Source organism: Carlito syrichta, unplaced genomic scaffold (assembly GCF_000164805.1).
Source record: "Carlito syrichta isolate Samal-C Ts95f unplaced genomic scaffold, Tarsius_syrichta-2.0.1 Scaffold288168, whole genome shotgun sequence".
NCBI lineage: Eukaryota > Metazoa > Chordata > Mammalia > Primates > Tarsiidae > Carlito > Carlito syrichta.
Window position 1 is genome coordinate 363,597 of NW_007232264.1, and position 14,813 is coordinate 378,409.

A 14,813-nucleotide genomic window follows, 5' to 3' on the forward strand; every position below is an offset into this window, starting at 1 on the left:
CATATATATATATATATATATATATATATATATATATATATATATATGGAATCATGTTTTATCCTTCACCTGAAACTTGTCCTCAAGGTTTCACATTGTGAGAGTCTTGCAGCTGAATAGAACTGTGGTTCATTCCTTTTCATAGCTGTGTAGTATGCTGCTATATGAATATGCCACTGTTTATTTATTTACTTCTCCATCAATAGACAACTTAGGTTGTCTCCAGCGTTCTGTTTGGTTGCTGTTGGAAGCAAGATGGCTGCACATTTCCATATGTATCTCCAGGCACAACACGCAGAGCTTCTCTCGGACTTGGAATTGTTAAATAAACCCGGACATGGAACTGAATCACAGGGCTTGCTGCATGTTCTCAAAGTGGTTTGATCCATTTATACTCCCACCAGCAGTGTTGGAGAGATCTCACTGCTCCACATCCTTGCCAACTTTAGTTTTTGCCAGTCTCGTGGGCATTTGATATCACTTTTAAATTTGTGCACTCTTAACTACTGAAGAGGGTAAGCTATTTTCTCATATGTTTGTAGGCTGTTTGTGTTTCCTCTTTTGGACAGGTCACTCTGCCCATTTTTCTGTTGGGTTGTTTGTCTTTTCCTTATTGGCTTGTTCAGAGCACTCCTAGCCCCAAGGCCAAGCTAAACCACATGATTACGTCCCACATTCTGAGGACTAACTTCTGTTAATTCAGCTTCAGGCAACAACCTTTCTATTGGGCTACATCATACAGTAAAAACATTACATCAGTGTGTATTATTTTGGTCATAAAACACCTATGAGCCTTTCTAGGTGGTAGGGGTGGAAGGAGAAGGAAACTACTTGATAAAACCAAGCCAACCAAAAGATGAATCAACATACAGATCTCAGGAATGAAAGACTTGTGGTGAAGAGGAGTAATAGGAGAGCTGGACCCATTTAACACGAAACGACTGGCAATGTGAAGATTATAATGGAACATAAACTGCAGAAGACAGAGGAGGGAAAAGAAATTGCAAGATGGCTAATTTCCTCTTCTTCCATAGAAGGACTTTAATCGATACTATCTAAAATTGAAAACTGGACTTTAAAAGCCAGGATTCTAACCTTGCTGCTTTTCATAATCTTTTATTACCCTTAGAGAGATATTTTAGAAACAAATATTTTTTCTGTAGTGAAGGCAAAATTGTTTAATGTTGAACAATTCCTTCTGTTTTACTTTTCCTCATTTTCTCTTGTTATGTGCAAATAAATAAAATTTAACATCAATTTTAAATAGAATTTAATAAGGATCTCATTTTATAAAACTATTTTCATCCATCACTCTACTTGTAATTTATGCATAGAGAAAGGTCTGGAATGAGAATCATCTAATGTAAAAGATGAAGAGATTTGAAGGGGTTTTTTGTGTGATTTATTTTCTTCTTTGTACCTTTTTGTCATGTTAGAATTTTAAAATACACACATATTACTTTTATAAAGACAGAAAGTCATTTTTAAACTGGTAAGCTTTCCACACCCAGGATGCTTTCCCAATCACTGAAGTCTCCTTCTTTCTGTTCATCTGTGGGTGACTTTCTGAACCTGAGAACAGGACTTTACATTTATTATTGCTAAATCATGTTAAAAATTAGCCCAGCACTGTGGCCAACTGAATTAAACACATTTATTTTTTTTGCCATTGCAACTAATACATGCAAACATTTTTAGATTATCTGTTAAGTACTAGGATGTCCAAGAAACAGTAAGTCCATGTGTCCTGTAAAAAGTATTTGAACAGAATAGGTGCTCAATAAATGTTTTCTGATGTGTTAAAGTTGGAAATAAAAACAGCAATTCTAATAACACAGCAAGTCCTTGTGTCGAATTTATTTGTATTAGGCACTATTCTAATTGTTTTATACATATTAACTCATTTCATCCTCCCAACAACCCTATGAACCCATCTATTATTACCTACGTAATAATAGATGAAGAAACTGAGGTTCAGAGAAGTGAGTGATTTGCTCAAAGTTGTACACAGGAGTGAGAGGCAGAGCTTGGAGTCAGTCCCGTGGAGGTGGGATCCGGGTCCATGCTCCGTGGTATCTACACTCTGTGCTTCTTCCAGGGCACATGGTGGGACTTCATTCCCTAGCCTCCCTTGCAATCAGGGGTGACCACCAAGCTTTGGGCAATGGGATGTGAACAAAGGTGATGGCTCTTTCCCATCCATGGTGTGCATGGGGCAGAATCAAGGACCTGGAAGGGGAAGACGTCCCCAGTCCTCAAATCTGTGTGGCAGTCACAGAGAGAGCACCATCATGTCAAGGAAGAAACTGTCACAAGCAGTGCGGCCTCACAAGCTGAGAGGCCCCAGGAGCAGTGCCTTTAGGTGAGCCTCAGCTTTTGGGAGGAGGCCACCTCTTCCCAGACACCCCCAACCATCAACTAAGCATGGCTGTGGGACAAGGGCTCCCCATTTCTGGTCCATGAAAGCCTTGTCTGTGGGCAATCTCTGAGCCTCGATGGTCTGACTGGGACTTTCCTCAGAATGGCACTGGAGACTCTTTCTACACGAGACTTTTTCCTTTCCCTTCCCTTCACCGGTGTCAGACCCACCCCATAGTCTGACAGCAGTAATTTCGTTCATGTTAAACACATGCTAAAGTATGTATTAAACACTTGTCTGGGGCCTTACCCTGCCCCGCTCTGCTCCCCCTCCTCTGACCCTTTCACATTTTCCCTAGGTCCCTCTAACTCTTGGCATCTGCTTCCCTGAGGACCAACCTACACACCTGTCCAAGCTGCACTTGACAATGACATGAGCGAGAAATAGACAAGAAACTCCTGGACTTTAGAGGTATTGTCTCTGCAGTGAGGCTGCACCAACTGACAAATATCCTTAACCACTTGCTCTGTGTATTTTGAAACTCAAGGAACCAATACACTGGGGAAACCCTGAGAGAAAGGTGAAAGAAGTTTAAAGGGAAACAAGAAAAGATTGTGGGAAAGGGTAGAAAGTAAATAAGTCTTCCATTTTTAAAAAGGCTCACCTGTCATTCAGGACACTGATGACAAACCAGAATTTAAGGGACATCACCGATATCACTAAGGTGTGCTGAACTAGGCTGTCTCCCTCCCCTCCGTCCCCCTTGGCCTAGCAAAGAGCCTGGCCCCAGACAGGAGTTTAATGCATACTGACTGAACTAAATTACTGCTGTCTGGTGGACACAGTCACTGCTGGTGGGTACAGCCTGAAATAAAAGTAGTCGTATCCATAGCTCTGTCCCAAAGAGCTTATTAACTCCAGCCATCTTGAATTTTTCACACCCCTTCCCTGGGGTGATGGACAGACCATCTGCTTCTAAAAGTCTCCAGAGACACAGGCTGTCCATCTCGAACACTGAGAAAAACTGGCATTTCTGTATTCTCCCTGAAGCTGTCACTCTGCATTCTTGGCCGGCTGCAGACTGTGTTATTTGAGGATGATGGAGCCATAGCACACATCTCTCCTCTGCACTGTTCAAGTCAATTACCCAATTTACAAAATGTGTCTCAAAAACTGGTAGATACAAACTGCGTCTCCTAATTAGCTGTCAGTACATCTCCCCGCATATGCAGGTGTGACATTTTTAAAAGTCAGGGTCACAAACGCAAAGTGTACGCAGGCTGCCCGTCAGGAGGGGGGTGCTCTTTTCCGCAGGTTTGTGCAAATATCACACGTTGTCAAGCCCTTCTCCTGGGGCGTGGGGGCTGGGTCACCCTCTAAAGAAGGGACAAAGTTCAACTATGTGCCACCAAGCCATCTCCATTCCTTCCTGCTCCATATTTGAGGAGTGCATTGGTTCAACCTACGCTGGGGGCCTGGGCTAGGTACAGGGGAGATGACATGAGGAAGACACCATCTCTGCCCTCAGGGGTCTCAACATCTGCAGGGGGTAAGACATAAGGAAATAATACAGTAAAACATGGTAAGTGGTGTGGTGGAGGGTTGGATCAGGAGTTACAGAATATGCATTCATTCCATAAATGCTCATGGGGTAATGATGGGGAACCAGATCCTGTGGTAGGTACAGGGAATTCATTAAAGATTACACACAGCCTTGACTGTCAGGAAACTCAGTTCAGTGGGGAAGAAAGGATTCAAAGAAAAAGCCATAGCGCAACACAGGATAAAAGTGGGAGCAATGGCAGAGACATGGGTCAGGCAAAAAGGAAGGGATCTTCAAATCACACTGAGATATTCTACCAAGACTTCTTGGAGGAGGTGGCCTTTGAGCCTTGAGAGATGAGAAGAGACCGAAGCAGTGGGAAGGCACACCATGCTGTATGACCACATAATCAAAGGTGGGGGAGTGCAGGGCATTGGGGAGGAAGACAGCATCCCCTTTGGTGGGAAGAGGTGATGGGTAGGGTGTGACTGGCTTGAGCCAGCGCCATAGGGAACCTTGAACACCAGGAAGGTGTGGCTTCTTTCTTGTGTGCAGTGAAGAGTCATGCAGCACTATCACCAGAGAGTGCTTGAGGGAAGAGGCACTTGCTTTACACGGAAGCCTCTGGCAGCTGGGAGAGAGGAGAAAGGCCCCATGGGGAAGGAGGAGGCTGGGGGGAGGTGGGTGCATTGGTGCAAGTGCAAGATGCTGGTGGAGAGCTTAGTGAGCAACCCGGTCCAGCACCCAGGGAAGATTGTGTGTCCACAGGGGAGCTCATCAACTAAAGGCCCCTGAGGTCTGGTTTGACCAGCTCATGACATCAATGGGACCCACTCAAATGGGTCAATCTCAGTAGCCTCCTTCATAAGAGGTCAATGATGAGAAAGATCACTGAGAAAAGAGACCAAAGAGAGAATAAGCCAGGTATGTCGCACACGGGATGTGAGCCCCAGACCTGTCACTGTCTCACTCTGTGACCCACCTCACCTGCATGTCACTTAGAAAACCAGGTTGAGTTAGCGAATTTATCAGTCAGGAGAGCTAGGCTACACTGTGGCAACAAACAACCCCTCATCTCAGTGGATCACCCTAGGAAAAGTTGATTTCTCTCTCAGCAAGGGTCTTGACACACCATAGACACTCAGGAGCCCATGCTGATTGAATGACCGCCATCTTGAATGTGGCCAGTTGCCAAGGGAAAAGGGAAAAGACACCTCTGGAGAGGCTCAGCCAGCAATTAAATGGAACTCTTTGACTAGACATGGCCCAGGAGACAGTCATGACTGTATACAAGTACAAGGGACACAGAGTGCAACTAATCACGTGGCCAGAAGGAGAAGAGAACCAGGCATCAGGGACCCCACTAATGACTGCCACTGTTGATCTCTCAGATCCCTTCCAGCCCTACCTGTCTGTTTTTGTTTAGCTCAAGGCCAAACTTTGTTTCAATTTATATATACCCAGCTAACCTTTACCTAACACTGTCCTATGCGTCACGAGCAAAGCTAAACTCCTTACATGCATTATCTTGTCTACTGTTCATAATGTATCTCATTTAATATTTGCAAAGGCCCTAAGGGGTGGGTCCCATTATTAGTTCTCCTCTAACCAAGGAGGAAAGACAGGTTTAGGGACCTTAATCGACAAGCTCAAGGCCACACGACTGGTAAGCCATGAAGCCTGTACTCAAACCCAGGCTGTCACACTCCAAACCTTATGCTCTTAGGAGCTCTTTAGAGTTGTCCAGAGATAGAGTAAAATGCCTTGTAGAATGGTGAGAAGCCTGCAGGAGGGCATTGTAGAAATGGTCATTTCACCAAGGGAAGGGATGGACTCTAAGTCCATGAGAAAGGGCAACAAGCCAGGAAAAGTGAAGATGCATCCAGAACAGCAATCCCACAGTCCTCCAGAGCACTAAATGGGTGAATGGGAGATTTGAGGGCTAAGATGGGAAGGGAGGTCGGGGCAGCCTCTGGCAGGCCTTGAATGCCCGGAGAAGGAGCTTCACCTTCTCTGTAGGCCCTGGGGAGCTTTCCTTTGTTTTGCCATTTCAATCATTTTAAAGTGTACAATTTGGGGGCATTAAGTGCACTCACAGTGTTGTGTAGCCATCACCATTATCTATTTCCAGAACTTTTTCATCATCCCAAACACAAAAGCTCTGTATCCATTAAACCCCGAAGGTTCTTGAAAGTACTTCAACCTGATCATGACATCATTGGAGCTGAGGACTGGGAAGATGACCTGGCGGCAACTTGAAGGATGTTATTAGAGGAAAGAGAAGCTAGGCAAGGGGATGGGTTGAGAGACCAGTGCAGTGGGCCAGGGGAGAGATGGCAGGAGCAGAGGGGACTGGTCAGATCTGGAGTGAGCGGAAGAACCTCAGTGAGAGAGGGGAGCCCTAGTTTCCTATAGGGGCCCTGGGAATCCCAGGCCACTAGGAACTAAGATAGAGAAGCCAGGAGGGGACACTGGGCCCTGGGGACACCACCAAGCCCAGCACTGGGCATGAAGCAGGTGAGGCATTGACTGACTGCCCATGCTACTGCCTTCTCCTGGGGAGCCACATCCCTAAACTCGACAGTCCTTCCTGGGCCACGGGCCAGAGCTGTCCTGATGGCTTACCCAGAGGTCCACAGCCCACGTGCAAATAGCCATTGGGCTCCTGCTGCTATTTGAAGAGTGACTGGAAGGTAGATCCTCAGCCCATGAGCCACAGCCACACTCATTCCTCAGGTGCCCGCCCTCGGTCGGCAGCAGCTCAGCTGGAGTTAATGACGTGTCTTGCTTGTCCTCCAGGTGTGGGCACCACGGTCACTCCTCCAACTGATGGATGGATGAGGATTGGGACGCTGTCACACATCACAGCAATCAGGGGACTCAACTCAAGAAACTGTTCAATTGTCTGGGCCTGTCACGAGGCCTTCCACCTCTCTGTAGCATGAGCTGCTGCAGGCACCTGTTTTCAGAGGCCATTCTCAGAGGAGCTTTCCTCAAACCCTGACACTCCAGGCCTGATCTCACAGGCACAGAGCTCATCTCACTTGGGGTTGGTAAGGGGTTTTGGGGGTCCAGACTGCACAGGCAACCTTGGGGCTAACTGTGTCACCATCTCAACATCCTGCTCCCAGGCCCTCCAGCTCCTCCATGTCTGAGGTCCTGATGCACCTTCCCAGTCCAGCCCCCCAGGACACCCCACCCGTGGACGTGAAAGTCTGCTAATTGGTCACAAGCCCATCACTGCCTGCCCAGGCTGCAGGGCCTGAGGCTTCCCCTGGACTGATAAGAGAATGTGTGGCCTTTAGAAAAAAGGTTAGAGAGGTTGCAGCTTGAAGTCTTATCTTGCTAGATAAACAGACCACCAAGGTCTAGAAGGGGGCAAACTCCAGGAGGAGGAGCTCATTTGAGAGGGTGGGGCCCAGGGAAGACTTCTGCAGTTCTTGAGGCAGTTGGAGACTAGTGCATTTAGGAGTGTGACCTGCTCTAGGAAAGCCCCTTTGCAGAACCTCTTAACCAGATGGCCAGCAAAGAGCAGCAGCCATTGGAAGACCAGAGGGGGTCTCATATCCCTGGGACTCCCTTTGTGAAACAGGGAAGTAACATTGGGAAGGTCTAATCATTCAGCACTCGATGGGGCCACATGAGCATATGCCTGAGCCCTTAGCTAACCATGAATGCTGAGTTTAAAGCTTGATATATTAGGCATTTAGTAAAGATCTCCTTCAAGCCAAGATCTGCCAAGTGTTGGGCAAACAGGAAAAACAAGTCAGAGTCCCATCCTCAACTACTCATATGCTAGTAGGGACAAGGGAGACTCCAATAAGCAATCTCAGTGCAGGAGGATGTCTTCGTCCGTTCAGGCTGCTACAATAAAATCAACAGGGTAGATTATAAATAAGAGAATGTTATTTCCCACGGTTCTGGAGACTGGGAAGTCCAAAATCAAGGCACCAGTTAATCTGGTGTCTGGCAAGGGTTGTTTTCCTGGTTTATAGATGGCAACTTCTCCCTGGGTCCTCACATCGTTAACGGGAAGAATAAGCTTCCTTGGGCCTCTTTAAAGGGCACTAATCCTACTCATGAGAGCTCCCCCCTCATGGCCTAATCACCTTCCAAAGGCTCCACTTCCTAATACCATCACCTTGGGGGCTAGGATTTCAACCTATGACTTTTGGAGGGGACATAAACATTCAGACCACAGCAAATGGGAAAGTATCCCATGAAATGGGCAGCAGAGAGTGTAGAGCCCAGCCACCAAACACAGTGCCTGGAATCAGGGAAGGCCTCTTGCAGGAGAAGACAGTTGGTACTTATGCTGATTGGATGCATAAGGAGAAGCCCGATAGCTGGAGAGGGTGGAGGAGGGTGCCTCACACTGAGAAGGGTGTTCATTCATTCATTCACTCTACAAGAATGTATGCAGCACTAACTATGTGTCAGGCACTGTGCTAGGTGTCAGGGACACAGCAAGGAACAATATCTCCATGCTTGGACACTTATCCCAATACGGGAGAGAGAGAATAAATAAGTAGGATAGGAAAATGTTTGTACGCGTCAACTCGTAAAGAGTAAAACGTATATAACATGGTGATGAGTGCTGAAAGAAAAAATAAAGTGGAGGTCAGACTGTGGGGTGGTGGTGGGGAGCAAGCAAACCAGATGCTCTCAATCCCCTGTCAGTATTCTGATGGACGCTCCGAAGAGATCCCGGGGAATGCAGTGGCCCTCAAGAGGCTGTGCAGGACAGCAGTGTGAGGGGACATGTGGGAGGGGCTGGGGGAGGAGGGGGGAGAGGGAAGATGCTGAGAGCACATGGGGATTAGGAATGGCAGGCATCATTATTAAAACACGCCCTGCTATCATCCCTCGTGCTCTGCTGAAGGTCCAAGCAACTAAAAACCACAATGACTCGGGAAAAACTCCCCTCCCATCCCAGAAGCATTTAAGCCTTGCTGATGAAAATAGCCTCTCAGAGTCTCTCTGACTCCAAGGGATTGAGAACCCCCTAGGTGGCCTCGTCATAGGCTGGTGTGACCTAACAGTTGCAGAATAGCACAGGAAGCAGATGTGTACTCAGGTGGGAGAACCACTGAGCAAGAGGAAGGTCTTGGAGCCCCCAGACCCAGGACCCACGGTACCGGAAGTGGTGCCTCTGCCTGGAATAGGAGTCATGGCCGTGGCACTCATTGTACTTTTTTTTGTTTGCTTGTTTACTTGATTTTAATAATCTTTAGTAAATACAGTCTTAAAATTATTTTATTTTAGAGTTGTGAGGTACGTATGAGGATTTGCTACATAAGTAAATTGCAAGCAGGTGAGGTTTGGGCTTCCAGAGAGCCCTCTCTCCCTCGTTAGTGGACCTGGTGTGTGGTTGTGTGGCCCTTATCCTTCCTCCCTCCAGTGATCAGGGCCTACTCATGAGTGCGCACATGGGACATTCAGTTTTTTGTTTTAATAACAGTTCACTTAGAATGATGGTCTCCAGCTGTATCCATGTTGCTGCAAAGAACATGATTTTGTTCTTTTTATGGCTGTGTGGTATTCCCATCATGTATATGTCCCATAGTGTATTTTCTTTGTCCAGTCCACTTTGGGCCCCACCTTTTGCCAACTCCTAGCTGGTGACTGCTGGGCAGATCATGAACCTTCTGAGCTTCTTACAAAATGAGGTCTAATGAGCCTCCCTCCCACACATGGCAGATGGCCAATCAAGTGGGATTGGATAACGCACTTGGTAGCCTCGAAGGTACATGTGCACTGAGAGGGGCTATCCTTGCTACTGCATACCCAGACCTAACAGCAAAGCCTGTCTAGGGACCTGGGACCCGTTTGTTTCTCGCTTGTGAGGTGACCTTGGGCTGGGCCCTTACTGCCTCTAGGTCTCAGGATCCTGGTCTCAGGACAGCCTCTGGGGCTCCCCAAGCTCCAAGGATCCTTGGAGTTTTCCTCCATAAGGTAGTTGGATGCTTCTAGAATGAGTCCTTCCAGACCACTCCCAAAATTGACATCAGGTTCCAACCTGCCCAGACACAGGGAAAAGTAAGACTGTTGGTCCCTACACTGCGTATTCCCCAGGACTCAGCTCCATAAACACCTGCCACAGACTTCTGGGCCCTTTCCCAGGTTTTAGGGCAAAGAAAACGCTAACTTCATAAATCCTGAAGACAGGACAGGGGGCTTTTCAGGATTTATTCATTTCATACAGAAAAAAATTGTGATTTTTTTTCCTCTGAGTAGCATCCTTGCTGTGAAATTGTTACTTTTTTTTTTTAAGGTTTAACAGATCCTTCTTGACTCTTGAAAAACCTATTTGCACACATTTTCTTGAAATTAAAAACAAAAAAACTACAGGGAAAATAAGGCGACACAAAAAGACAAATACCGTATGATCCCTCCTATATGAGGCACTTAAGGTAGGCAAATCCATGGAGACAGGAAGGAGAATGGTGACTGCCAGAGCTGGGGTAAGGATACCGGGCAGTTAGCATTTAATGAGTATGAAGTTTCGGTTTGGGATGATAAGCAGTTCGGAGGGACTGAGTGTGGTGGCTCATGCCTGTAATCCCAGCACTTTGGGAGACTGAGCTAGGAGGATCACTTGAGTCCAGGTATTCAAAAACAGCCTGGGCAGCATAGCGAGGCCTTATCTCCAGAAAAATTTAAAAAATTAGTCAAGCATGGTGGCATGTACCTATAGCTCCAGCTACTCGGGGGGCTGAAATGGAAGGATCACCTAAGTCCAGGGGGTGAGGCTGCAGTGAGCCCTGAGTGTACCACCGCACTCCAGCCTGGGTGTCAGAAAACATAAAAAAAGTTCAGGGGATGGATGGTTGTGACGGTTGTACAACAATGTGAATGTACTTAATGCTGCTGAACTGTATATGGGGAAAAAAATGGTTAAAATGGTAAATTTACGTTATGCATATTTTACCACAGTTTTTAAAAACCAAGAAGGTAATACTTTCCCCAGTACAAGTCTCATGGCCTCCCTGGGCTTCAATTTTCTCATCTGTAAAACGGGATAGAAAGTCATTCTTCCCTGTTCTCTGACCTTGAGTGTGGAGAGAATCTATGCCTTTGTTCTCTACCGGGTCAGGAAAACATTTTCCAAAGGATACTTTGCAGAGAACTCAAAATGGAACTAGATAATGAATACACAAAGGGACAAAATGGCCTCATGTCTAGAGGGCAGATTCCAGGGCAGACAGGAAACTGGAGGTTCTACTCATGAGGAAACTAGAATTAACAACAAGGAGGTTGCCCAGAGCACACAGCAAGTCACTGAGGACAGACCCGGTCTTCTGACTCTAGTCGAGCCTTCCCAGTCCACAGGTCCCCAACTCTTAAGATGGTATGTGGCTTCCACCATGACAGCTATTTCCCTGCCCTCTTTGCCTGGCCACCTAGAGCATCTTGCTTTCTCCTGGAAGTCTTTGCTGGGTGAGATGCACTTTCTATTTGGGGGGAACACTGTGGCATCCCTGGAGTGTAGCCCCTTAAGTGCAGGGCTCTCACCTGTGTAACTGTGGCGTAATAGTCAAGGGTCCATCTCTGGAGCAGGATGCCTGGGTTCAGATTTCCCGCTTACTAGCTGAATGACCTTGGCCTCGCCTTTAGCTTCTCTGTGCCTGCGTTTCCTCCCCCATACTAAGGGATAATAATAGTGTCTACCTCATATGGCTGTGACGAGGGTTAAAAGAGTTCATTCATGCCAAATGCTAGGAAGGATGCTGATGCCTCGGGAAATGTCAGCTCTTCTGTTTATTGCCTCAGGACTTGTCCCCCCCCCAACAACCCCCCCTCCTGCCACATATACACTGGGTGCTCAGGAAGTGTTTGCTGACCATGTCCAGTGGGGGAATGAAGGGAGTCCCCCAGCGCAGTCATGGGGTGGGGAGTCTGGCTCTTCTCAGGCTTCATATGTTTATAGCTATGAAGAACCCAGGACAGTGCATTCTTACGGGAGCAAAGGGGTATAGCCGGTCTGATCCCTTCTGAGGAAATGGGAGAAGGATATTCTCCAAGCTCCTCTCTCCACCCCTCCCGCCCCTACATTTTATCCCTATAAAAGCCCAGCCTAGCCCCAGCCTTGCCATGGTAGGAGTGGTGGTGTGGTCCGGACAGGACCACAAGGGGACCTGCTCCTCACTATTTCTTGCTATTTTGGGCCAATCTGTTGACATGACAACCAGGCTTTCAGACCCTCATGCCTGTGTCCGTTTCCATCCTCATGCCTGTGTTCTGTAAGGCACAGCCTCCGTTCACCGGTTGCCTCCAAAAGTGGAGGACTGTCTTCACGGATTCCACCAAGACCCCTCGCCCCTTTAACAGCTAGAGCAAGCAGTGGGTGAGATCTCCCACCAGCACCCCCACTCCCAAGGTGCATGAGACCTGGCAGCTCTGCTCCCCAAAGCCTCAAAACAGGGCTCAGTCAAGCACAGAGGCGGCGGGGCTCGCATCTCATAGCTTTCCATGAAACCCCAGTGCTGACTGGCCTTCCCCAACCAGGAGCTGATGGGGCCCACCCCCATGCTGTGCTCAGTCTCTAGGTACCCATATTTTAGGAAGCATCAGGTCAAGAAAGGCTCACAGGAGCTGTCTGGGCCAAGTGCTACAAGGTACTTTTGGGGAGCAAAGGGGTACAGCTTGTCTGAGATTACACAGACTCCTACCCGTGCCGGCCCAGAGTTCAGAACACACCACCAAGATTCTAGTCACATTGCCCTAGAATAGGTGGATTCTGCACAGCAGAGCACACAGAAATTTATTTTTATACTGGGAACTTTGTGATCACAAACAACATGCCAGGGACCACATGCATGGGCTGAGTGCCTGCTAGGATGGCAATAACAGCAACAGCAAATAATAATAATGGCATTCAACTCCTGAGGCTTGCTATGAGGCAGGCAAAAATCTTACACACTTCACAAGCTTCATCTCACGCCGCGACTTGTCCGCAGCGTCCCCCATTTTACAGAGCTGGAAACAGAAGCTCAGAGAGTTTACATAACCAACTCGAGGACACACAGGCAGCAGAGGGGCACTGGGCTTGGGGCCAATCTATCTATGCACCTGCCCACAACCTCATGAGGCCTGGGCGGCGGGGGGAAGAATGAACTCTGCCCTTCCAGAATTGCGAGAGCCACCTGGGATATTGGCACAGACAAGGAAACAAGAAAAGTTCTAGCAACGAGTAAGAATGAAGCCATGCTGAGGAGAGGAAGGTCGGATGAGGGGAAAGAGTGGGGAGGAGTGTTCACTTATAAGTAAGTTCTGATTCTTCACTGAGATCAGCTCTTTTGATGACCACATCTACCTTACAGGTTTCTTAGAAGAGGCCAGTAACTAAGACTGAGGAGGCCAGAGAGGCTTCCTGGAGGAGGTGGCTATTGAATGGCAAAGAGGACAAGGACAAACTACCTTCATTTCCCACAGCTCAAAAAACACATCACCTACTCTACAGGTAGAAAGTTCGAAATATTCATATGCCACACCCACATGACATCCTCCACATGATCTAGAAACACAGTGACTGCAGGGAGATCTACTGTTAATATTGTACATAATACAAGAAAACAAAGGAATTTCCCTAGGAGGCTGGTTGATTCAGTCAGCTGAAAAACATGAATTAAAATGTGGCATTGTTGTCCCTGTGTACATTTATTTTAATTACTGTTTACTGAAAAACTGAAACTTCGCATAGGAAAGAAGAAAAAAAAGAAAACACGCACACAACCAGTGTCTGTACAACAGATTTGGCTTGGGATGGGTGGGAGGACTTTCAGCGTCAGGCATCACGGCAGGGCCCAGCCAGGAGTGTGGACATAGCAGATCAAGTGCCGAGAATGTATTTCCATGGCTAACAGACACGTAGATCTACAATCTCATCCAGCGATCGTGAACCCATCTCCCTAGGAGGGTGTCACACAGCAACTCAGCTTTCGAGTCCGCCCACAGGCCATGTGGGATGGGCAGAATTTTCTCCTTTCCATCACAGTACACTACTTGTTCTCTACGTGGGTTTTACTGTCTTTTATGAGGGAGCCCGTTGTGGACATGGATGGCTTCCCACCCCCACCTCTCATCCCCTGGAGTGGACCTACCTGGGGACAAGAACCATGCCTGGGCCTTCTCTCTTGGGCCTGGCACTGAGCTCAGGCTGAACATGAGACAAGACGACTGCCCCCGAGTGTTGCATCCGTGGGGAGGGATGTATAAGGTCTCATTCCCGGGTAGGGTCTTTGGTAGCCTTGAGGGTGAGGACTCCAACCTAGGGATTTCAAACTCAGTTCCTCAGGTATCTCCTCGAAGGTAGTCTGACATGACGTGACCCTACTGTGCGGGGTTCTGGGTCCCCACCACTAATTAACCAGAAGCTCTTCCTTCTGGAGATTTTCTACATGGGCTTATAAAAAATTTTGTTCAAACAGAAGGTTATGCAGCCAGGTGAAAGAGTGGATGCCAGGGAGACTAGAGCAGCCCCCCTGGTGGTCCTGCCACAGCAGCTGAGCCTCACTCCATCAACTTCGCTCCTCTCAACCCAGGACCTGCAGTGGATACACTAGGCCTGCCCTAATAGAAGGCCGCTTAGTTTGGCCAATGGACAACAGAAGAAAAAAGAAAAAGAAAACAGACTTGCAGAAATCAAGTGTAATCTTAGAGTTTCACATGGAGTGAGGGGCCAGGGTTTTCTCTTGACCCAGTGAGGCTGAATTACAAATGTCCTTGAATGCCAGGTTGAGGGGTGCCACCTCTGTGCCATGCACCATGTGGCCCCCCAGACCCCCCAATATACAGTACGCAGTGGTACTGATGGGCTCTTAGCAGGGCGTACAGATATACAGTGACCAGTCTGAGGAGGCTCAGGTGTAATCCCAGACCTTGGGACCCCATCCCAGGTGGCACGAGGAG